The sequence below is a fragment of the Chiloscyllium punctatum genome, chromosome 15 (assembly GCF_047496795.1).
Source record: "Chiloscyllium punctatum isolate Juve2018m chromosome 15, sChiPun1.3, whole genome shotgun sequence".
Lineage (NCBI taxonomy): Eukaryota > Metazoa > Chordata > Chondrichthyes > Orectolobiformes > Hemiscylliidae > Chiloscyllium > Chiloscyllium punctatum.
In genome coordinates this window covers 73,211,913-73,236,693 of record NC_092753.1, presented here as the reverse complement: position 1 = coordinate 73,236,693, position 24,781 = coordinate 73,211,913, and positions in this window count along the sequence as shown.

Sequence of the window (24,781 nt, the reverse complement as noted above, 5' to 3'; positions counted from 1 at the left end):
CCAACATTAAGTAGGGAATAACTCAATTGTAAAAGTAATGTTCTCTCCTTCAGTCAGAAAGTAACTGAATTAGAATAGTCAAATGTTGTTGTATCTGGGCTCACTGTTGGCAGATTTCACTATGTAATACCATCCATTTACAATTAAAGGCTTGTGTCAAATAAATCACATATGTTTCCAGATGATGTGCATTTTTAATTCATATGGACCAGAATGAGATATTTGCTTGATAAATTCTTTGAGACCATAGAATAGATTTTCTTTGGCATTTGTCCAAGATTCACTGGTGTTAAGAAGAATGAGAGGTGATCTCACTGAATTAAATTTCTGAAGGGGTTTTCCAGGAAAAATACTGATTAATTGTTTTTGCTTTGCACTGGTTAGGGAATTTATAATGAGGGCCCTGTCTCAGAATAAGATATTTTTCCACACTTACTAAAATATAGAAAAATATCTTCCTTCAAAAGTTTGTGAATATTAGGAATCCCACCTACAGAAGGTTGTAAATGCATTGAGCATATTTAAAAGTTGAGTTGGACAGATTTTGGGTCTCTTTGGGGATCAAAGGATGCAAAGAGCTGCCAAACAGTGGAATTGAGCAGAAATGCAACTATTATCAAATTAGATGATTCAGCAGACTCAAGGGCATACTCCAACTCCTTTTTCTTATCTTCATATGGTTTCCCTGGTGGGAGACAGAGAACAGTAAGACACAGAAGTTTTATATCAGCTCTCACTTTCAATTATATTGTTCTATGATTTCCTGAGAGTTACTAAACAAGCGTGATACTGGGTCTGTGCCTTGTTAAATATTTTTAGTGAATAGTTAGGAGCATTCCATATTAAGAGAGGAATTACTGGGAAAGAAAGAAGGAGGTCTATTTCTACTTAATTTGCTGTATATCCTCCTGGTAGTCTTTAGATGCAACAATACTGTTGAGTGATTACTTGAACTAATCTTGATCAATTAGTTGGCAGTAAATTTCACAGAAAAGATGAGCAAAATCTTTTACTTTTATGTTTTAATTCACTTGAAATCTGATTGACGGTCTGAAGAGAGTCAGGTCTCTATTTAATTGCAGAAACAGCTTGATGAGATGAAGGAACCAGACAGCTTAACTTTGGGCCTTTCTTTTCCACTCAGCTCAGGATTGCCTGGTGAATGTGGGACCATTTGGACTGAATCAGAAGGTCACAGTGTCAGGATTGTCCAGAGAGGAAATTCTAGCCATTTAGGGACTGATTGACATTAATTATGATTTTTTTTTAAATCTAGAAAACATAGCACTTTTCAACTTTACTAATTCTAAGCCAGAGGTTCCAGGTTCAAGTCCCTGTCCAGGAAATGGCAAGGAAGTGCATTCATAATGTGGCCAAACAGGTGGAATATAAATGTATATGTCCTATAAAATGTAACTTCTTCTAACAGACACCAATGACAGGTTAACAGCTGGAAAATTATTTGTCCGACCACGCGATGGAAGGAAACTGGGGCCTGTACTATCATTATCATTAGGTCCGACAGCTTAGATTGCATGCAGATGTGCATGTTGCATAGCAACCTGGACTTCTTGGGCAGCCTGATGGCTATTTCAGCTTGAATCAGACCGGTGCCAACAGCATGGAGCTTGATGACCATGCCAGCTGGGATGGGTTTGAGAGCTGCCTCCTTTGCTCCCCACCCACCACCACCACCATCTTCCCTTCCCTCCCTGACTCTACCCTACTACCTTTCCCTACCTCCCCACCACATTCCAAACTCATCATTACCAACTCCATCTCTCTATCCCTCTTCTGGTCAATGGTCTGAGACTAAACTAATCTTTTCCCAACCTTGTTATTATGTTCAATCCGGAGATAAACTTTTGATTATAAATTGGACCCATCACTCGAATCTTTTCCCAACCTTGTTATTATGTTCAATCCGGAGATAAACTTTTGATTATAAATTGGACCCATCACTCGAATTGTCTATTTTCACCCCTTTCTCCCAATATCACCACTATCTCTGCTAATTTTTTTCCAGAAACCTTCAATTATGATGTAGTTACTTCTAGACTTGACTATTCCATTGAAATATTCTAGTAGCGCTGACTTGGTCTCCCATTTTCTATCCTCTGTAACCTTGTGACCATCCAAAACTCCGCCACCCATTTCTTAATTTGCATCAGGTCCCATTTGTCTATCTTACCTGCAGCACTACCATCCAGACCCCAAACCCCTAATCAAGTAATATCTTCATGTCCTACTTTTTAAATTGATCCCTGGCCACGACCCTAACTACCTTACTAATCTTCTCCATTCCCAAAACCCTCTCAGGGAACTTCATTTATCTAAGTCTAGTCTTTTCTGCAACCCTGACTTTGAAGCTCCATCGTTGGCAGCTGAATCATTGATTCTTTGACCAAAAGCACTGGAATACACCGCCCACACCTTTCTATTTCATTTTTCTCCTTAAAAACACTTTTTGATTCAGCTTTTGTTTATCTGGCCTCCTCTGTAATATCAAGGCTCAGTGTCATGTTATGTTTTATAACACTCTTGTGAAGTGCATCTAGACATTTCAATACATTAAAGTTACCATATAAGTTGTTGTTGTATGACATAAATATTCCTTTCTATCTGTGCCCCTGTCCCTCAGGAGACAGCTGAAAATCTTCAATGGCTCATATTTTTACTAACTATCCTTTTGAGAACTGAAAAGCTTATCGAGTATAGTGGTAGTTCTGCATTTCCATCTCAGTGAACATCAACATCTTCAAATATTAATATTTATTATTAATATTTAGTGAATTAATTAATTTGTAATGATCTTACTCAATGTTGATAATGCTAGTCAGAAACTATGATAACATTTGGAGATCCCTTGAGAGATTTATGTGATTTTTAGATTCTCTGCATGCTGTAATTGGATGTCAAATCATGAAGAATATTACTTCACCTTCATTATCCAGCTCCTCACATGACTGGCAACAGCTTAGGGGGAAGATTCAAATCAGCTGGAGACAGCACTGCTTCAGCCAATCACCCTGCAACAGTCCATGTGGCAACACCCTGATAAGGGTGCCCCCTGTGGGTATTAGAAGCTACTGAACACATGGTATCATCAGATCACACCCTACCACATGATTTGGCACTCATTTACCAAAGTTAAATGCTGCAGGTCTATCCCATTAGGAAGATCAGCATAAATGTGCTAATACTTGCAAATGAATTTACTGGTCATACTGTATCATGTGTCCTATCCCTCTTCCCTCTACCAGTTTTGCTTGTCCCCCTCGAATTTGATCCAAATTTTCCTGCAAGAGAGGGGTAGATGTCAGTGATGTGCCTGCCACAACAAAATTGGAGGAGGTTTGTGGGAGCAACAAGACATTGGTATGAATTTGGCCACATTGGTCAGTCTATGAGGTGGAGTATCTGTATGTTATGGGAGAAATTAAATACAAGGGAGTGCTGCTTGCTGAATAAAAGGAATATGCTGCATTGGGGACCATGAAAGGTTAGCAGTGTGTTAGTTGGAATGTGATGTAGGGATGCATTCATTAACCTGGAACAGCCATACAAGGACACTTCTTTGCCTTGTTGTGGCTTTTTATTTGTATTCGAACAACAAAAGGCTGGCTGATAGCAACACAATGCTGCTTGGCTCCCTGCTGGCCACGGATGCAGCCAGTACCACAGGATCCCCTTAGATAACTTTATTATCATGTAGATAAAATGATGGTAACAAATTTGTTTGTGCTACTGCCATTGAAACCAATCAAGCAGGTCAAATTCTGACCCCCACGTTCAAAAAAATGGTGCAATCCAATTCTGAATCCAAAAAGAATTAATGATATTTGCTTGATATTAACTACCAAGCAATCACACAAATTATTAAGGCAGATACTTACAACTTGCTGTCAAAAAACAAGCATTAGAAAATTAGAAACTAAAAGTACTTTATCTTTCCATATAAAACAAGCTCATGTAGACATGGTTTACAAAGGTATAACAGGTATAAATATCTGAAATTACTTTGTATAAATATTTTCATATCTCAAAATAGAACAGTCCCATTAGATAGTTCCTTGAAATAGTTAAACATTTCAACATACTCCACAAGGGACGGGTAATGGACACAACAAGTGGAACTGGGAGAAAAAGAATTGGACTGTAGCCAAAAGCAAGATTGAAGACATTCACAAGAAATTGCTTGGAATGTCTCCAGCTGCTTGATCATAACTTAACTGGAAGGTCAGAGGAAACTCCATTTATGCCCTAATCGTTTTCTGCTCAAATCAAACTATTCTTAAAGTCATCCTTCAAATTTGTGTTTCCTCACTCCAGGCAATATTCTGGTTCAGTTGCATTGTACATTTTCTATTTTCTCAACATGCTTCTCATAATATGGAGCCCAGATTTACACATTGCATTGGAATTACAGTCTTACAAAGATTACATGTTTTTTATATATAAGCAGTTGGGTAGCATGGTGGCTCAGTGGTTAGCACTGCTGCCTCACAGCACCAGGGTCCTGGGTTCAATTCCTGCCTGTCTGCATGGAGTTTGCACAGTCTCCCTGTGTCTGTGCGGGTTTGCTCTGGTTTCCTCCCACAGTCCAAAGATGTACAGGTCAGGTGAATTGGCCACGCTAAATTGCCCACAGTGCTGGTCAGGGGTAAATATAGGGAAGGGGAATGGGTTTCTCTTCGGAGGGGCAGTGTGGACTTGTTGCACCGAATGGCCTGTTTCCACATAGTAGATAATCTAATCAAACAGCGTTATATCCCAACTTCTACATATTTGACCACTGAGCTTAGTATTGTGTTGGTTTTTTAAAACATTGTCTTCAGTATTATTGGCTATGCCTCCTATTTTAGTGTTAACTGCAAATTTCAATACCTCTCTTCTATGTAAAGTTATTTATGCAATCCTTGCACCAAAGCAGTCACAGGTCTGAACTATATGAGAAATCACAAACCAGTCTCTACAAAAAGTAGGAATGTAATAGTAAAGCTATATTTTGAGAAGGATAGTGTAGTAATTTTACTGCTTCGAATATAATTTCAAATAGGATATAACCATAAGTTATTATGTACAAAAAGAATGCTAAAAGGCAATGCCAAGATTATTAAACCATATTTTCCTATTATTGGTGTACATTGACTTGCTATATAAATCTAGGACTCTATGTTTGGTTTAAATTTCCAACATTTGTAGGGTTTTCTTCTGCTCACTTATACAGAAGAGTATACTCTGTGTTACCATTAGATGGGAATTTTTTAACTCTTGGTACCTGAATCTATGTATACCAAATAAAGTAAGCAACGTTTGTTTAATTGTTCTGAAGCTAACCATCCAGAAGAGGACTTGAGATTAAAATTTAACCAAATGTATGTAAATAGTGTCAAAAAAGTCATTACAGCTGTGGATGGTAATATTGTCAGATGAGACAGACTGAATAGGATGGAATATTAAACTGTGCACGCATAGACCTTTGGGATGGCTGTGGCACAGCATGTGGCTTTAATTGTACACCAAATTAAGTAGCTGCTTTATTATAACAAAGCTGCATTTGCATATGTCACAACTATGTCCCACATGGGGAAAGGCTGTGGTAAGCAGATGTCCCAAATGATAGAGCACAACTTGCATTATAGAAATCTTAAAGAATGATTGAATATAAATTGGACTCTGTCATACTGCCGTACTTACACTAGGAAAATCGTGAGGGCAGAAGTGGCATGGGTACTTTGTGGTCCAGCTCAGGAAGTGCTTCATGCTGTCAAGAGAACTATAATAGTGGGCAAATGCTGGAAACATCAGGAGGCATCTTATCATGGTGTCAGCCATTGTTTCAGAAACTGGAATGCGCTGAATTCTGGATGGCGACATCATTGCCAAGTCAGGAGCAGCCTGTACCATCCTCCAGAAGGTGGCCAAATAAGCAGGGACCTCTCTAGATCATCTCCCATTTAAGACTGATGAACAAGTTGAACAGGTAGGACAGCAGTTCAGCCAGCATGGTTGGAAGTCTGATTGGCAGCCTTCACTGCGACCACAGTGAGAATGCTGTTGAGGTGAATGGGATGAAATGGAGGATAGGTGAAAGTGAAGGTGAGAAATGAATGGAGGAAATAGCAGCCAGATCTTCATTTCCAGCATTATCTGTGACATCAGTTTCCAGGAGATCCTCATGCAATTGCAAAATGTTTCCTGTGGATATCCTTGACTTGCACCTTCAATATTCAGATTACACATTATTTACATGGTGCTCCTGTTGTGCAATAATCTTCTCTGAACTGATGAGCAGCAGAAACTGTGTGAGGCATCTAACAATCTATAGTCCACAGTAAATACTTGTTAGTTGCTTAAATAAGCAGCAGTCTTTACATCAATGCCCAGCAGCTTGCTATCAATGCACAGAGCTGCCTCTAGGACAAGAGGGAGGAGAAGACAGCACATCAGTATTCCTGTCCAATGTCAATTTGTTCTTCCTTCCTCACCTCCAAGAGCCTGGTACTGTTCCCTCTATCGCTGCACATATGGATGGATGCTGTGCTAAACATGCTCTTTGAACAGCAGGAGGCAATATCCCCATCATGATTTAAACTGATATCTCAAATATCAAGCATCCAACATGCAAGTACAGTCCTTTCACCTTACTTCTGCCTGTGACAATATTGGCGATTTCTTTTTCAAAGTTGCACGGTGAGTTCTTACATGCATTGAGGAAGGCCAGGGGATCTGGTGGGTTAGGGTTAGGGTCTGCAACGCTACTGAGAAAAAGGGACTAACACTGCCAAGAGGTAAATCTCTACCAAGGAGAAGGAGGTAGGGGAGTTGTTGTCCGTAGGTTATTAGACAGCACTCCTTTACCTTCATCTTAATGTGGAACAATGGCTCAGATCACTCAGGATTGACAATATTTGGGCTCTTATGTCTTATGGTCTTATATAATAGTCACAGAACTTTGCCAAGTCTTTCAAGTCCAAGTGAGCTGTTGGTGGCATAAGGATCACAGTGGCATTGAATCTCTACATATTTGGAGTTTGCCACAACAGTGGATGGAATCTCCAACAATCACCCAGGATGCCGTTTATATGCCAGTATAGGGTTTAAAAATGATACCTCCAAACCAGACTATTAAGGGTCAATGGTCAAGGGTTAATTGGACATGACAAAAATACATGAAAATAGGCCTGTTGTAAAAAAACCAGCCTGCTTTGGTTGGGAAGTAACTGCATAACCTTGATTGTCTATGGGAACTATTCTTTTATGTCGTTAACACAGAGTTACCTAGAGATGTTTTCAACTTGTTTTCTGTGCAGTGAAATGTCTGGAAAAATGCTGAAAATACGATGAAATGGCTACACAGCATGTGTCAGGAACTTTGTCCAATCTGTTAAACTTTCCCCATCGGTCCAAATTCATGAGGACCAGTGCCATGGAATCTGAGATAATGCCAGCCATCTAAACCACCTGGTGTGAAGACAAGGCAGTGAGGCTAATTAGTTTGTGTGTGTAGGAAGGAGCTTAAGCTAATAGATTCATTCATTAGTTTATATCATTATTAATTGGATTAAGCTAACAAATTTGCTATGTTTGAACTGCACTGATCTTGTATTCATTTTGATGAGACAGTAAAGAACCCATTCGGTACTTTCAGCCAAACAATACAGTCAGTGATACATTTATGCTGGATTTAGGTGGTATGCCTGTTATAGCTGAATAGCAGAAGGTAGTAGAAATAATAAGAGGTAGGCAAGTTTGGGATCGCTGTATCATTTGAAAGAGTAAGGTAGGAGAACTGAACATTCAGCATGAATCCAGCAATGCCCGGCGCTGCAGCTGGGTGACTGAACCAGGTGTACTTCATTGAGCAGTATAAGAGATTAGTGGTGTCATGGGTGTGAGATGTCATGTCAAGATGGCCTTGATGACCATGTGAAGTTGTTAAACATCTTCTGACACTGCAGCCAGGATCTTTGAGGCCACATTCTGGGTGTTGACCTCTTTTGCTTTCTGCTCTCATTGTCTTCAGAGGTGTCTTCAGAAAGTGATTCTTAAGCGCCTCTTCGTTCTCCATGGAAACATAGTGTTTCTTCTTCCATTCAGCTCCATCACTGAATCTGGATACATCTTTCTGCTCCAGTTCCTAATTTCCTTTCTTTCCATTGTAGCAGTGACACCTTATTCCTCCTTTTATTCAGTGCAGCTTGGAAGATGTGCTAGCTTCATGAACTTCTCCCCCTATTTGTGCAACCAGCCAGCAGTGTGGGTCATGCCTGACTGCTCAGAAAAATTATGGAAGTGAGGAGGCAGTATAATATTTGCATTATCACTGCCTCAGTGGGAATACACATGGACCGATTTCAATGCTGAGTCCTGCGTGCAAAAATGGACCAAGCCCCCAAATGTTTAGCCTTATATATCAAGAAATCTAGCATATAATTTTGAGATTGCCGTGTAGTAAGTTACATCTGTAGGATACACATTGGATAGAATTTGCCCCTCCAAGTAGAATGCAAAAGGTGGAAGCATGTCACAGGAATGCAAAAAATATCAGATGCTCCTCATTAAATCGTCAGACCATTAAAAATAGGAACAGGACTAGGTCATTCAGACTGGCATCTACAGTCATTGTTTTTACCTAGGTCATTCAGACTCTCAATCCTACTCTGACAATCCTCACATCTATTTTCCTGCCATTCCCCTGTAACCCTCAATACCCCTATTGATCAAAATTTTCTCTCCCTCAGCATTAAATATACATGGGGACACTGCTCCCACAGCTCTGTTGTAAGGATTTCCAGGGATTCTCACCTGTCTGAGAATAAATTCCTCCATATCTCAGTCTGAAACTGGTGGCCCTTTATTCAGAGATTGTGCCTTCTGGCCCCAGACTCTCCAACGAAGGGAAATGTCCTCTCAGCATTTACTCTGTCCAGCTCCTTAAGAATCCTCTATGTTTCAATGAGATCACCTAAATTCCAATGAGCAAAGCCTACTTATAAAACAACCCCTATATACCAGGGATCATCCGAGTGAACCTTCTCTGAGCTGCCTCCGATGAAATGGTATGTTTCCTTTAGCAAGGAGACCAAAACTACTCACAGTTCTCCAGATGTGGTCTCACCATCACCTTGCACAGTTGTAGTAAGAACTCCTTACTCTCATACCAAAAAATATTTTTTACAGTTTTCCCCTGAAGTCATAAATAATGATTCTGGAATCTTGCCACTTAGCAGTAACTAACTTATTTCCAAGCATTCACATTTTATTAAAACATCAACTTGCTTTATTTATTTACCAATTCCTATTCTCTTCGCCTTTATCTGGAAAATAGATGTCACAACGTCCTGACATGTAAATCAAAAAGTGACACCTGGTGGCTGTAGCTCACTGAATGCTTGTATTGGCCAGCATCCCAATGCTTCTTCTGAACAACATTCATGCTCTGTAGCTGCCATCCTCCACAACCTATATCCATACAAACCAGCGTTGGCAAGCAATCAGCTTCACCACATCATACCTGCTCTGGGACCAACTCACCACAGCACTTCAACTCTTCAACTTTTTACTTTGCAGCTCAAAAACACCTATGTGTTCATTTCTCAATTGACACAGGGACATACACACATCTCATGCATCTCCATAGGATGCATCTTATGGTTTGCTTACCTGGTACTGACTCACTTTACCACTTAATTGGAGCTGCCAGCTTCTGCATACTTTACCTTGCTTCCTCATCACACATTCCTAACGACAACACTGACTCACAGGCTGCCACCTTCTATGAGACTTGGGTTGCTTTTTGGCACACAAGGCCTTCAGTGCTCAGTTATGAGCTTCTAGTCTGAGGCGTGCATTACTTTTCAAACACAGATGGCAAGGTGGCAACCAGTGATGGGGGAAGCATTGAACTGTCAATCAATCTGTCAAGCAGGAGGTGCACATGTCACTGTGTGACACAGTACTATGTCAGTGTGACATCTGTAGCATATGCCAGCAGTTTAAGCATATTTAATGTGTTGCCACGTTAAGTAATTGGCCATGTGTGAAAGTCAAAGCAGAGCAGTTCTCAGTAGAGTGAAAGGCAACTACAGTCAGTTAAGGGCACCAATGCAGTCAGCCAAAAGGCTTATCTGATTCTAGTCCGGGTGGTTAGCCATAACTGTCCAAGTGCTTGGTCCTCCCAAAGTGCAGGAATCTCTGTCTTCAATCCACATATTGGGCCACAATCAGGTGAAGTACAAGAAGAATGGGGATTACAGGTAAGTCAGTCAGGCTGCAGTCGAGCCATCAGTCTGGGAGGTAGGTCATAGGGTAAAAACAATGACTGCAGATGCTGGAAACCAGATTCTGGATTAGTGGTGCGAGAAGAGCACAGCAGTTCAGGCAGCATCCAAGGAGCAGTAAAGCTAGGTAAAAACAATGAGTGCAGATGCTGGAAACCAGGGCTACCTGATGAAGGGTTTTTGCCCAAAACATCGATTTTACTGCTCCTCGGATGCTGTCGGAACTGCTGTGCTCTTCCAGCACCACTAATCCAGAGGTAGGTCATAGGTCATACCTGGGGAGTTCGGTCAATGGTGGCCAGTGGAGAGCATTCCATGGAATCCTGGGGAAAGCAGGCAACTGAAGATGGGCTTCATTGCACTGAGTTACTGAGAAAATGCTGACAGAGTTAGTGGGCAACTGTAGATAGTCGGATGAAACCTCAGTGACCGGAAGCAGATTTATAGTTCAAAAAAGTGGCAGTAGTGATTATAACAAGATCAACCAGGTGGACCTCAGAATAGCAGTTCCCTGACTGGACCAGACTAACAGCCCTGGTAAGGGAGCCCTGGCTGATAGATAAAAACAAGAATGTCAGAGGTTGTGTTCACTTGGAGCTGGGTCTGAGGAAGCTGGAGCAGTATCATGGACCTCTACTCGTAAATAAAGTCCAACTTGGTAACAGGATACTGGCCTCTGAGGAATTATTTCAGTCGGTTGGTTGAAACAAATCACAATTGCACTGACCTCTACATTTGGAAGATGTAGGACAAACAAGGACATAAGAGAATGTCCAAACCTATGAGCTCAGGCATAAAGGGGGAACATGAATAGTTACACAAAGGAGCTCAAAAGAAATGAGAAAGAGACTGAAAAGGCATTGGGTCTATAGAGACAGAAGTCGAAAAAGGAATACAAAAGCTGGGGGAAACTTATTTAAAAAACGGAGCCTGAAAGTCATACGGAATTAACTAAAATTTTAATTTTGCCACAATGGATTGAAAATCAGCTGCATGATAACTATACAAGATGGCTGCTATCACATGCAAATTGGGCATGATGTGGAGGTGCTGGTGTTGGACTGGGGTGGACAAAGTTAAGAATTACACAACACCAGATTCTAGCCCAACACGTTTATTTGGAAGTATTAGCTTTCGGAGTGCTGCTCCTTCATCAGCTAGCTACAATGAAGAAGCAGCAATCAGAAAGCTAGTAATTCCAAATAGATCTGTTGGCCTATAACCCAATTTTGTATGATTTTTAACTTTGCAAAGTGGTTGCACTGAGTTACTGTTTTAATCCTTTAGAAGTAGAGGAGTAAAGGTCATAGTACGTAAGACCCTACAAGTAGCAATTGGAGTAGTCATGCCTCCATTGATTCAATAAAGTCACCCATCTAATTAGATTCCCTCCAGTGTGGAAACAGGCCCTTCATCTCAGCTAGTCCACACCAACCCTCCAAAGAGTATCACACCCAGACCCATTCCCCTCTGACTAATGTACCTAGCACTATAGGCAATTTAGCATGGCTAATTCACCTGACCTGCACATCTTTGGACTGTGGGAGGAAACTGGAGTACCCGGAGGAAACCCACGCAGACACGGGGAGAATGTGCAAACTCCACACAGACAGCCACCCAAGGCTGGAATCGAACCTGGGACCCTGGTGCTGTGAGGCAGCAGTGCTAACCACTGAGCCACTGCGCAAAGCATTTACTACAACAATGTACATTAAGAATGAGGACCTCAAGCAATCATGACTATTACCTTGTGCACACTAAATGCCAGCTTGCCATATCAGCTCTGCATTTGCAATTAGCACACAGCACTTAAAAGCTGAGCTGTGTCCACAGTTCACGAGTTTCTTAACTTGCACAGGAAACAATGCCTCACAGCTGCCAGATTCATACACTGAGTTTTAAGAATGCAGGGATATGGTCTGTGATGGAGAAAGAAGCCTTTCTTTGGGGAATGAGGAGCTATCCTGGCGGGGGGAATTAACATGGTGGCTGATTGACAGAATGCTACTCCTAATGTAAACTATCATTCTGTGACAGACAAATGAATAGGATCACATGCCTCAGAGCTCCTTCTGAAGATGTCCATGATCTCTTTGGGAAGCTTCCATGCCATATTGTGTGAGGGCATAACGGGAGTCCCAAGTAGGTCAGGCCAGGTAGGGATGCAGATTATCTTCCCCAAAATATATTCATGAACCTGGTGGAGACTTGCTATGCCATGGTAGGATTCAAACCTATGTCATATTAAACTGAGGTGATGGATTACTAGTCGAATGACAATGCCTCTACTCCACCATCTCCTCCTTACTTTATTGGCAGCAGAATGAAAATCACTTTCTCATTCCCCAGTTCCCCAAACTCAGGTCTTGCACAGTCCCAGAGAAAACAACAATACATGAAAGCCAGCTGCTGGGAAAAGCTATACTTCACAAGAGTACTGGTTAAACAAAAAGGTCTTTCAGGTGGCATATACATGGCAGGAAAATCAATATAATAGAGTTTGGTTCATACTTGTTCAAAGTCAAGTGAGTCATCTCCAGTTGTGTTAATTTAATTAACAAGTGTCTCTCCATTGGATGGCTTAATTTGCTACCTGTTACGTGTGAGAATGTGAAAAGGCACATTAATGTTTCAGAAAAAGAGATAAACAATAATTCAATAATGCTTAATTCAGACAAGTGCAAATAAACATGGACAGCTCCAGTGGTAAGTAGAAAGAATAGTCTGCTTAGTAGCTACTGAAATAGGAGAAAGTGGACTTATGCCCAAAACATCGATTCTCCTGCTCCTCTGATGCTGCCTGGCCTGCAGTGTTTTTCCAGTGCCACACTCTCGAGCTACTGAAGTAGCTATGATTCAGTAACAGGCTCAGCCAGCCAAGGCTGAAGGGCCACTAATCTGTGCACTCATTCTGCAATCTTGCAAACAGAGAAAATCTACCACTTGTCCTGCCAGAAGATCGCAACTTGGCATGTCATTTTCAGGCAGCTCATGTTGAGCAGTTGCCATAGCAGGAAGGGGGGTCTCAATCTCATGGAAATAGTATGTTGAAAATCACTTCTATGTTCATTGATCCTGTTGTGTGTCACCAATCAGCCATACCTCCATCATCCATGGGCTTACTCTCACTGTCAGCTAAGGGTGAAGAGACAATGACATGCACAACCATAACCCACAAGCAAAAGGACATCTGACATAACCCAGTCCCAGAAAACTGAAATAGTAAGAAGATTGTCCACATTTGTATAATTAACATTTGCAGGCTGAAGTTTTGGTATTAAGAAAGCAGGAACTAGGTCTTCTCAAGTCTTAGATAAAAAAAATTAAAATCTTGTCAAAACTAATTAATGGCATCATGAGCTTCACAGCCTTAATTTCCATGAAAATAACTCACGGTAGAAAATGTGAAAGGGAGATATAACCCAATGTGCCCGATCCAACTTAATTGTTAATACAACCTCAAGCGAGAACAGGTAACTTGAGTGAGGCTGGGGATTTTACAATGCTTGTGTTGAGCTTGCTGCTTTTCTCACACAATAGATCATAATTGGGTTTATAATGAATACCACAGAACTGAACACTGGCAATAGCAGGTGAATAACAAATTGTGCCTTATCATGTGTAGAGGTATACTGGCAGCAAGATTCTGGAGACAATGGAATGTTTTTGAGATAACAGTATATTGATTGTTATACCACATTGTCACTGTGGAAGGACAAGGATCTGTAATAAATATGGTGTTTGTGCAGCAGGTACAGAAAGACATTTTGTGTGGTTCATTTGATTCTATTTGGTTATGTTTACAGCATTATGTCAATAATGGTTTCAGAAAATGTTATATAAATTACTCTAAGTAAATCAAAAAATACAAAATTGCAGGCAGCATATAAAGGTAAATAGCACTTAATTTTGATAATGGTGCAATAGAATGTTGGACAATAGGTGTGTCACTCACCGGTAAAATCCAAAACCTGATTTGTAGAATAAGTCATGAGAATGGAGGAGCAAGAGGAAGTCATTCATTCTCTCAAGTCTGCTCTGCCATTCTACCTGATGGTTGACCATCTACCTAAATGCATGTTTCCACAATCTCCATATCCTTGACATCATTAGTAGAAATTTATCAATCTCTGTCTTAACTTACTTAATGACTGTGAGCTTCCACGGTCCTCTGTGATAGAGAATTCCAAAGAGTCACCAGTGATAAAGTTCCTCTTCATCTCAGTTGTAAATGTCTTACCTTTGATTCTGAGACCCTGTCCTCTGGTACTAGTCCACACAACTGGGGGAAACTTCCTTTCTTCATCTACTTATCTTACTCCTTTTTAAAATATTTTAAGTTTCTATGCAATTGCTTCTTTCTTCTAAATTCCACAGAATACTAGATGAGTTTTCTCAATCTCTCACCACAGGACAGTCCCAGGAATCAGTCTAGTGAACTCCTACTGCACTTTTTGTGGGAAGAATATCTTTCCATAGGCAAGGGGTAAGTAAAGGCTGATATACCATTTGCTTCCATGTTGCCTGCTACATCTATTAGGTTCACTGATGCAAAAATACTTAGTTTTCTTTGGATGTCAACACTTTCCAATGTCTCACATTTTAAGAAATTCTCTGTATCTCTGTTCCACCAACCAAGTTCGTTAACTTCCCACTTGCCCACATTGCATATAATCTGCCAAATTCTTGCCCACTTGACTTACCAAAATCCCTTTGATCCTCTTCAAAGCTCACATTCCTACCAAATTTTTTATCCTCTGAAAACTTGGAATTATTACAATTGATCCTTAATATAGAATATGAATGCTTGGGGCTCAAGCACGGATCCTTGCAGTATTCTACTGATATAGTTTACTTGACCTACGTCTAGCAAAGCCATTGTGATGAAGCTTTATATTATGTTATTATTCTTAATAGAGAACTTGGGTATTAAATTGGAGACAATTGGATTTTTATTTTCAAAATTTTGAAAGTGATTGTTTATTAAGGGTTAGAAGTTCTTTTTTTTAAAAAGAAGTAGTAGGTCAAAATAGCATTTCCAAGAAACAATGTGACTTAGCTACAAGACTAGCAAAGCTACATTATGAGATAATTGCTGATGTATACTAAGTTGAACTTTTTCAATCCTACAGAAAGAAAAGCCAGATGCCAGAAACAGATTCTATTCAGGAGAAGGTATGCATTTTAGCAGAAGGGCAGTTTAATTTTGGCAGTTCCACATCATAGCTAGAAATAATTTGTGAGCTGCTTTAGCAAGTGAATTTGGTTGGAAAAGCTCTGAGCTTCTCTTGGAGTACAATGAGTTTAAGCCAAACATTTAGTTTGTGTCTGTGGTTCTCAAGGAGAAGCACTAATGGAAGGAATTGCATCTGGTAAATGTGCCATGATTCATCAAAAAATAAAGCATGTAACCTCATTAGTTAAGTGAGAAATTTTAAGGTGAAGATGAGAGTGATACTCCTCTGGGGTTCAGAGAAATACATGGCTGGGGAAACCTGTGAAAACCTTTTACTCTTTATGTAAAGAACGGTTAAAATTGTCTCTATTTTTTTCTGTATTAAATATAGGTTTTTTTGGCTAAAAAGTACATTGGCAGTTGAACGTGAATATGTTCAGTGGCTCACCATTATGGTAATAAAATTACAAAACTAAATTTATGACTTATCAAACCAAGGTTCACTTTGGAATATGTCTTGTCCACTTTTTCCATCAGCTGGGATCTTAACAACATGAATGCTTACACATCTGTTGGCATTAGATATAAAAATATTAGAAACAAATGCACTTCTTCAGTTAAGACATTTACATTGAACTAAAAATTGCAACAGGAACTTTTAACATATTGGCAAATGATACCTATATCCATTGTTTGCTCCATGATAGTACTATCTACAGACATGAAGTCCATAAGACCATGAGATCAAGGAACAGAAATAGGCCAATCGAGTGTGCTCCATCATTTGATCAGGATGACATATTACTCATTCCCTGTCCTTCTCCCCGAAACCATTGATCTCTTTATCAACCAAGAACTTATCTCTGCCTTAAATACACTCAATGACTTGGCCTCCACAGCTTTTTGTGGCAATGAATTCCATGACTAAACACCCACGGTCTAAAGAAATTCCACGTCATCTTAGTTCTAAAGAGTCGTTCTTTCACTGACATTGTGCCCCCAGGTCCTAGTCTCTCCTACTAGTGGAATCACCTTCTCCACATCCACTCTATCTAGACCCCTCACTTTCAATGAAACCAACTCCATCTTACAGACCCAGAGTACTCAACCACAGAGGACAAGCCTTTCATCCCCAGGATCATCCTTGTTAACCTCCTCTGGAACCCCTTCAATGTCAACACACTCTTCCTGAGATACGGGGTCCAAATTGGTTCACAGTATTCCATGTGTGGTCTGACAGAACCATATAAGTCTCAGCAGCACATCTTTGTTCTTTTATTCCATGAGTGTCAATATTGCATTTGCTTCCAAACTGCCACCGAATTTGTATGTCAACTGCTGTGGTTATGGTGACGACATCTGGCACGACCTCTCCATCACCTCTCTACTGACAAATTTAATCTGTGATGTTTCTCAGCTATCTCCAGAAGATCAAAGTCAACATACTTGGCTCATACCATAAACTCTGTATCACCACCACTAACTCCAGTTTTGTACTGAACGAAATGATTCACAGCTTCTGAATCTCATTTGTCACAAGTTGAATTCCAATCCCATTCCCCTCTATCTGTTTTCACCTTTTAAGATGCCGACCTCTATCTGTGTATCCAATGCATGAAAATTGATAGATGTTTTTGATGACATTATTCCAATTATCGCCTTATCGGTCACCCACCTTTTATCAGCAAGTCTAGGTTATTAATAGACCACTGTCTGCATCCAACCTGCATCAAGTCACACTCTCCTACTATGGCTTATCTATATTGGTCCCATTCTCAAGTATGTCATTTTTAAAACTCTTTTACTTGCATTTTATACATCTCCATGTCTTGAACCCTTCTCACCATTGTCCTCAGCTATAGCCCTCCACTCTTCCTTTTTAAACCATTTCTTAAAATTATTAACTTCAGCAATCTATCAATTCATATTATCAGTGGTAGCCATGCCTTCACCTATTATGTTGGTTGGACCTTCGTCTCTAAATATCTCCAACAATCCATTGTCCATTCAACATTTAATCTCTGCCTTAAGACCAAATTCTTTGATCAAATCTGTAGTCCCCATCTTGACTTCCTTTTCTTTCCCTCAGTAAACATTTTCCTCACAGCTTGAGAGAGCGGGAGACACACAAATATTGGGATATTTAATGATAGTAAATGTATTATATAAATCCAACTTGCTACTTACAAATTTAATATGTCAAATCATAAATTGATATAGAATCCCTACAGTTTGGAAGCAGGCCATTCAGCACAGCAAGTCCACATCAACCTACCAAAGAGCATTCCACCCAGACCCATCCCCTACCCTATCCCTGAAACTCTGCATTTCCCATGGCTAATCCATCTAACCTGCACATCTCTGGACTGTGGGAGGAAACCCACACAGACGCAGGGAGAAAATGCAAGTTCTACACAGTCACCAGAGGGTGGAATTAAACCTGGGTCCCTGGTGCTATGAGGCAGCAGTGCTAACCACTGAGGCACTGAGCCCACTGCAAGTTAAAATGTGAGTTTGGATGAAGTAAACTTGTAATCAGTTTGAAGCATTGACAAACCTCTAGTTATTAACATTGATCTAAGGAAAATGGATCCCTACTAACCCCCTTCTATATGTAGACCTCTTATGGTTTATTCAGCTCAATTATATTTCCTCAGCATCTTCTGCTCTAACGTTAACAAATGTCAGCCTATCCAATCTTTCAATCCTGCGAACCTTTTTGCCCATGTACCTTCTCTAGTGCAATTAAACCCTTATGTAATGCAGTGACCAGAAGTGCATGCAGCATTTCAGCTGTAACCTAACAATTGGTTTTTGTAGTTCGATCAGCATTTCCTGAACTTGTGTCCCATGCATAAGCTAATGAAATAAATAACCCACATTCTTTCTTAATCACCTGATCCGTCTGTCCTATGACTTTCACCAATGTGTGGACATACAATCCAAGCATCCTCCACTCTTCTGCACTTCTCAGCTTTGAAACATTTCTTGTGCATTCCCTCCCTTGTTTGTTTTCCACCAAATTCATTGTTACTGCTGGCGGCTGATCCTCAATATTTGTGGTGGGTTTAGTTTGGAACTCTGACAAATACAGACAGTTCAAGACATTCAATGCATGTCAATGGTGGAGCAGCAAGCACATTGCTGTGTTTGCAACCCAATAACAGCAGCATACCACAGATATCAATGTTTGGATATTTACATTCAAACATTCATCCACTCCTCGCTTGAAGGTGCAGTATCATTTACGCATAAATAATAGCAAATGCCATTAGTCTGACTTTTATGTATTGGCCCATTTTGTTATGGTTGACAAAATGAAGTACCATAATAATTTCACATAAGCATCAGCTTATGAAAATCTTTAGGTACAGCTGTAATTCAGTTATTGATTCTAATACCTGCTTTGAATGTAGCTGAGGAGAAAGTGAGGACTGCAGATGCTGGAAATCAGAGCTGAAAATGTGTTGCTGGAAAAGCGCAGCAGGTCAGGCAGCATCCAAGGAGCAGGAGAATTGACATTTCAGGCATAAGCCCTTCTTCAGGAATGAGGAAAGTGTGTCCAGCAGGCTAAGATAAAAGGTAGGGAGGAGGGACTTGGGGGAGGGGCGTTGGAAATGCGATAGGTGGAAGGAGGTCAAGGTGAGGGTGATAGGCCGGAGTGGGGTGGGGGCGGAGAGGTCAGGAAGAAGATTGCAGGTTAGGAAGGCGGTGTTGAGTTTGAGGGATTTGACTGAGACAAGGTGGGGGGAGGGGAAATTAGGAAACTGGAGAAATCTGAGTGCATCCCTTGTGGTTGGAGGGTTCCTAAGCGGAAGATGAGGCGCTCTTCCTCCAACTGTCGTGTTGCTATGGTCTGGCGATGGAGGAGTCCAAGGACCTGCATGTCCTTGGTGGAGTGGGAGGGGGAGTTGAAGTGTTGAACTACGGGGCGGTTGGGTTGGTTGGTCCGGGTGTCCCAGAAGTGTTCTCTGAAACGTTCCGCAAGTAGGCAGCCTGTGTCCCCAATATAGAGGAGGCCACATCGGGTGCAGTGGATGCAATAGATGATGTGTGTGGAGGTGCAGGTGAATTTGTGGCGGATACGGAAGGATCCTTTGGGGCCTTGGAGGGAAGTAAGGGGGGAGGTGTGGGTGCAAGTTTTGCATTTCTTGCGGTTGCAGGGGAAGGTGCCAGGAGTGGAGGTTGGGTTGGTGGGGGGTGTGGACCTGACGAGGGAGTCACGGAGGGAGTGGTCTTTTTGGAATGCTAATAGGGGAGGGGAGGGAAATATATCCCTGGTGGTGGGGTCCGTTTGGAGGTGGCGGAAATGACGGCGGATGATATACTGTACATGGAGGTTGGTGGGGTGGTAGGTGAGGACCAGTGGGGTTCTGTCCTGGTGGCGGTTGGAGGGGCGGAGCTCAAGGGCGGAGGAGCGGGAAGTGTAAGAGATGCAGTGGAGAGCATCGTCGACCACATCTGGGGGGAAATTGCAGTCCTTGAAGAAGGAGGCCATCTGGGTTGTATGGTTTTGGAACTGGTCCTCCTGGGAGCAGATGCGGCGGAGACGAAGGAATTGGAAATATGGGATGGCATTTTTACAGGGGGCAGGGTGGGAGGAGGTGTAGTCTAGGTAGCTGTGGGAGTCGGTCGGTTTATAGTAAATGTCCGTGTTGATTCGGTCGCCAGAGATAGAAATGGAAAGGTCTAGGAAGGGGAGGGAGGAGTCTGAGACGGTCCAGGTGAATTAGCGGTCGGGGTGGAAGGTGTTGGTAAAGTGGATGAACTGTTCAACCTCCTCGTGGGAGCACGAGGCAGCGCCGATACAGTCATTGATGTAGCGGAGGAAAAGGTTGGGGGTGGTGCTAGTGTAGCTGCGGAAGATGGACTGTTCCACATATCCTACGAAGATGCAGGCATAGCTGGGGCCCATGCGGGTGCCCATGGCTACTCCTTTGGTTTGGAGGAATGTAGCTGAACCAACAGACCCAAGTTATAGTGAGACCTCAATGTCCTCTAATCAGGGGCAGTTCTGTGGATATGTAGAAACATATATATGGATCATGATTTGGAGATGCCGGTGTTGCACTGGGGTGTACAAAGTTAAAAACTTTGGAACGTCGCTCCAAAAGCTAGTGTGCTTCCAATTAAACCTGTTGGACTATAACCTGGTGTTGTGTGATTTTTAACCATATATATGGAGGTCCGCTTAATGATACAGGAGCATGCAAATACCGGCTACTTACTCTGATCACAATGATGCCTACATTTTCTGCTTAGCTATACATATAAAGTGTACTTAGTTTAAAAACTGGCCTATTTTGCAATGTGATTTCTGGCACCTGCAGCCACATACACTTGTCCTTGGGAGGTTCAATGGATTGGAGGCAAAGACTATGTAAGAAAAATGGTGGTCAGCCATTTCCACCTATTGTGTTATTTTATCTACTGTTCACATAAAATAACACTTAGAAGTTGCCACACATTAAGTGGACATTGCCAGAGAATTTAAAGAATTAACTTTTTATGAATTTGAGATCCAATGAAATAAGCACCAGTCATGGAACTCATGACTCACACATGGAGAGCAAAGAACGTTAAAGCATGCTAACAAGGAACAAGAGTAGGCCACTCATCCCTTCAAGCCCACTACACTGTTCAATAACCTCATGGCTGATCTAATTTAAACCTCAACTCTACCTTCTTGCATATCCCCAAAAATCTTTCATCTTCTTGGTAATCTATCTACCTTTGCCTTAACAATATTAAAGACTTTGAATCCATTGCTTAGTCAGGAAGGGAATTCCAAAGACTCACAACCCTCTGACAGCAAAAAAAAGTTTCCTCATCTCTTATCCCTCAATGGATGACCCTTTTTTTTAAAACCATGACCACTAGTTCTAGATTCTCCCTCAAGAAATGTCCTCCTTTTGGCATCCACCCAGTCAAACCCCGTCAAAGACAGCAGCTGTAGCCTACAGGGAGTAATGAACATCCTGTCGCTAACTGTAAAGAATGTCCGTATGATTATTATTCTGGCAACCCATCTCTTAATTACCATATCTGGCAAATCAACTCCCAACTGATGCACATCATCCACTATGTGTCGACAGACATGCTGCCTTATGTACACTTATACAACATTTCACAAAACTGTCAGTCATGTCATGGGTTTGGAAATGGCAACTGACACATTGGACATCCTTTCTCATATGCCCAAAGATCTGTGGGCTGAGACCAGCTTGTTCAATCATTTGAAGATCCACTTCAGAAACCAGTGACCATGTATAGCTGAATCAAGGAAGAACCAACAAGATGAAAGGAACATATCCAAGAACACACCTTGGTTCAATTTAATTTTGAATGCAATTTAAATTTGAAACCATATTCTGCTAGTAACTCTTGATAACAGGGTATGTGTGTGAGCTTAGCTGTCATCTTTCAGAAATCACACATAGCCTTATCTTTCCAGGAAGGTTTGGCTGAATCTTCTTGATTAATTTAATTCAGTCACTAAAACTTCCATACCAATAGGCCTTCTTTTTTAATAAAGATTACTTACAGTGTGGAAACAGGCCCTTTGGCCCAACAAATTCACACCGACCCTCTGAAGAGTAACCCACCCAGACCCATTCCCCTACATTTACCCTTTCACCTAACACTACGAGCAATTTGGCATGGCCAATTCACCTAACCTGCACATCTTTGGACTGTGGGAGAGACAGGAGCACCCAGAGGAAACCCATGCAGACACGGGGAGAATGTGCAAACTCCACACAGACAGTTGCCTGAGTTGGGAATTTAACCTGGGTCTCTGGCACTGTGAGGCAGCAGTGCTAACCGCTGTGCCATGGTGCTGCCTCCACCTCCAGCTCCTCCCCCCACCCCCCCACCCCCACCCCCACCCCCACCCTTCCTTACATTGGATAGTTTCATTTCTAACTGTTTCGGTTGCTGTTGAGCATTTTTCCTGCAGTTGAATACCACCCCATGCTAATCAAAGCCTCCCTCTTTAATTTAATGCTTTGTACTTCACTGCTACAGCTGTATCAGAGAACCTGGGAGCTCTCCACTAGTGATTTGACAAAGAGTTTTTTTCTCCTCAATTTTATTCTGTGCACCAAAACAGATGTTGGGGATGGTTCTTCTTCATGTTACCAAAGGCTATAAAATCCTTCATTTCATTTCCTACCCACAATAAGCAAGTTCAAAATCAGAAGCTCTGCTGATGCTTTGTACTTGGCTACAATATTTTTACAAAGCTAGCTCCAGAAATTCAAATGGGGCCAGTCTTTCACTCTACAGGGATCCTAACTGTGTGGAAAATCAAGGCAATCTTTCAACTATAAAACCATGAAAATGTTTGAAAGTTCATTTATCACCATTTACAGTTAACGCGCAGCTGCTGAAATGCTAAAGTGCAATTAGATATCTCTCTGAAAGTAATGTTGCTAAAACCCAATACCCAATGTTAATTGCACAGTGCACAAAGTCCATAAAAGTGCTTTCATTAAATTCATTGGGCAGGCTTTTTTGGCTGGGTAGCATTTTTTTTTTCCAGCACAATTCACCAAAATCAGGTAAACTAGTTCGAACAGAATTTTAAGGACAAATAGGGTTCAATGTAAATCCAGATTTGGTGATCTTTTTTGTGCTAATTTATAAATCAAATTTAACACATTTCCCACCCCCAGAATGTGTTTAACAATGTTGTTAGTTTCATAAAATCTTCACCTCTAAATCAGAAGTTTGAGAGTTCCAATCCCAGACCAAAGACTGAACACTTAATGCAGACCACACAATATTGAAGGAGTGCAGCACGGTCGGAAGTACTTGGAGGAATCAAATGTGGTAGCTCACTGGAAAGCTTCCTAACATAGACAGTAAAAAAATTCCATTTTCCAACCGTTGATGAATGGCAAGATGAGTTTTTTGCTAGTGAATATGCGCATCAGTTAACATCTCATTATTACTTACTCTATCCTCATTACGCAGCTTCCCATTTCCCCACTCACCAGATGGAAAGTAGACAGCGATAATTCCCTCCATGAAAGTCAGAGCAGTAACTTGGTAACTCCAGCTTGTCGCAGGCTCCTCTGGTGCCCCATCTTGTACACCAACTGCCAACATCTCAGGGCGCTCTCCATGGGCAACAATTGCATATACCTGTCCATGGACCTTGGCATCTAACACTTCCAGCTTTCAACTCATTACTATGGAATATCTCCTAGCCGCTTACGGTAAAGTCCACTTACGATGTACTTAAAAGCACCTTTTTGTTTTAAAATGATGTTGCAAGGATACAGTGTACAGGAACAGACCCCCATCGCATGGATTTGACCAGACGACAACTCAGGGCTGCTTGTTTGTTCTCTTAGTACTCACTGACCTGGTGCCTACTTTGATGCTCGCTGCATTGCTGCCCTCTCTTATCTTTTTGCACCTCCTCAGCAACAGCTTAACAAGCCCACAGTACTATAGCCCAGCACATCAAGGTTTTCAGAAATCCTCAGCAAAGAAGACCTACTAGACCTCGCAGAGAGAAACCCTACATGAAACTCACAAAAAATGACAATTTACAATTTCTGTTACGATTCAGCCTGTTGTATCTTTTCTTTCAGTCACAGGTTACATGGATTTGTCAGAAGAATGCCTGGTGAAAAAGAATCTTTTTTACCAACATCATTAAAAACTGCTTACCCAATCATTTATTTCTTTGTAGTTTCTGGTTTCTTGCTGTGAACAATGTAGCTATTTCAACTCCTTACATTAGTCTAGTGAGTAGAATTCTAAAGGTTGTATTAGAAGCAAATGGAGTGAACAATGTGGGTCATGGCAAGAAATGTGGGAGGATAATGTGATAAGTTCAACATCAAGAGCAACTCACTGTATCTTTTAACAAGGTTCCAGGAGAGGAAGAGACATTCTTTGCTTGGCAGTGGTAAGATGCCAATTATGGGGGATTATTGCTTAACAACCTTATTAACTGCACAACTCACTGCATTAATTTTCAGCTTCCAAAGTTTTCACCCACTACAAGGAAACTAGACCGCAAGTATTCTCAACGTGGAAGGCATAGTCAATACCTGGTGATCTCAGCTTGCCACAGAGTCATAGAGCACAGAAACAGTCCTTGAGGTCCTAACAGTCTATGCTGACCATAATCCCAAACTAAAGTTGTCACAACTGCCTGCACTTGGCCCATATTCTTCCAAACATTTCTCATTCATGTGCTTTTTCAAATGTCTTTTAAACTTTGTAACTGTACCCACATCCACCATTTCTTCTGGAATTTCATTCCACACACAAACCACTCTGTGAAAAAAGTTGTCTCTCA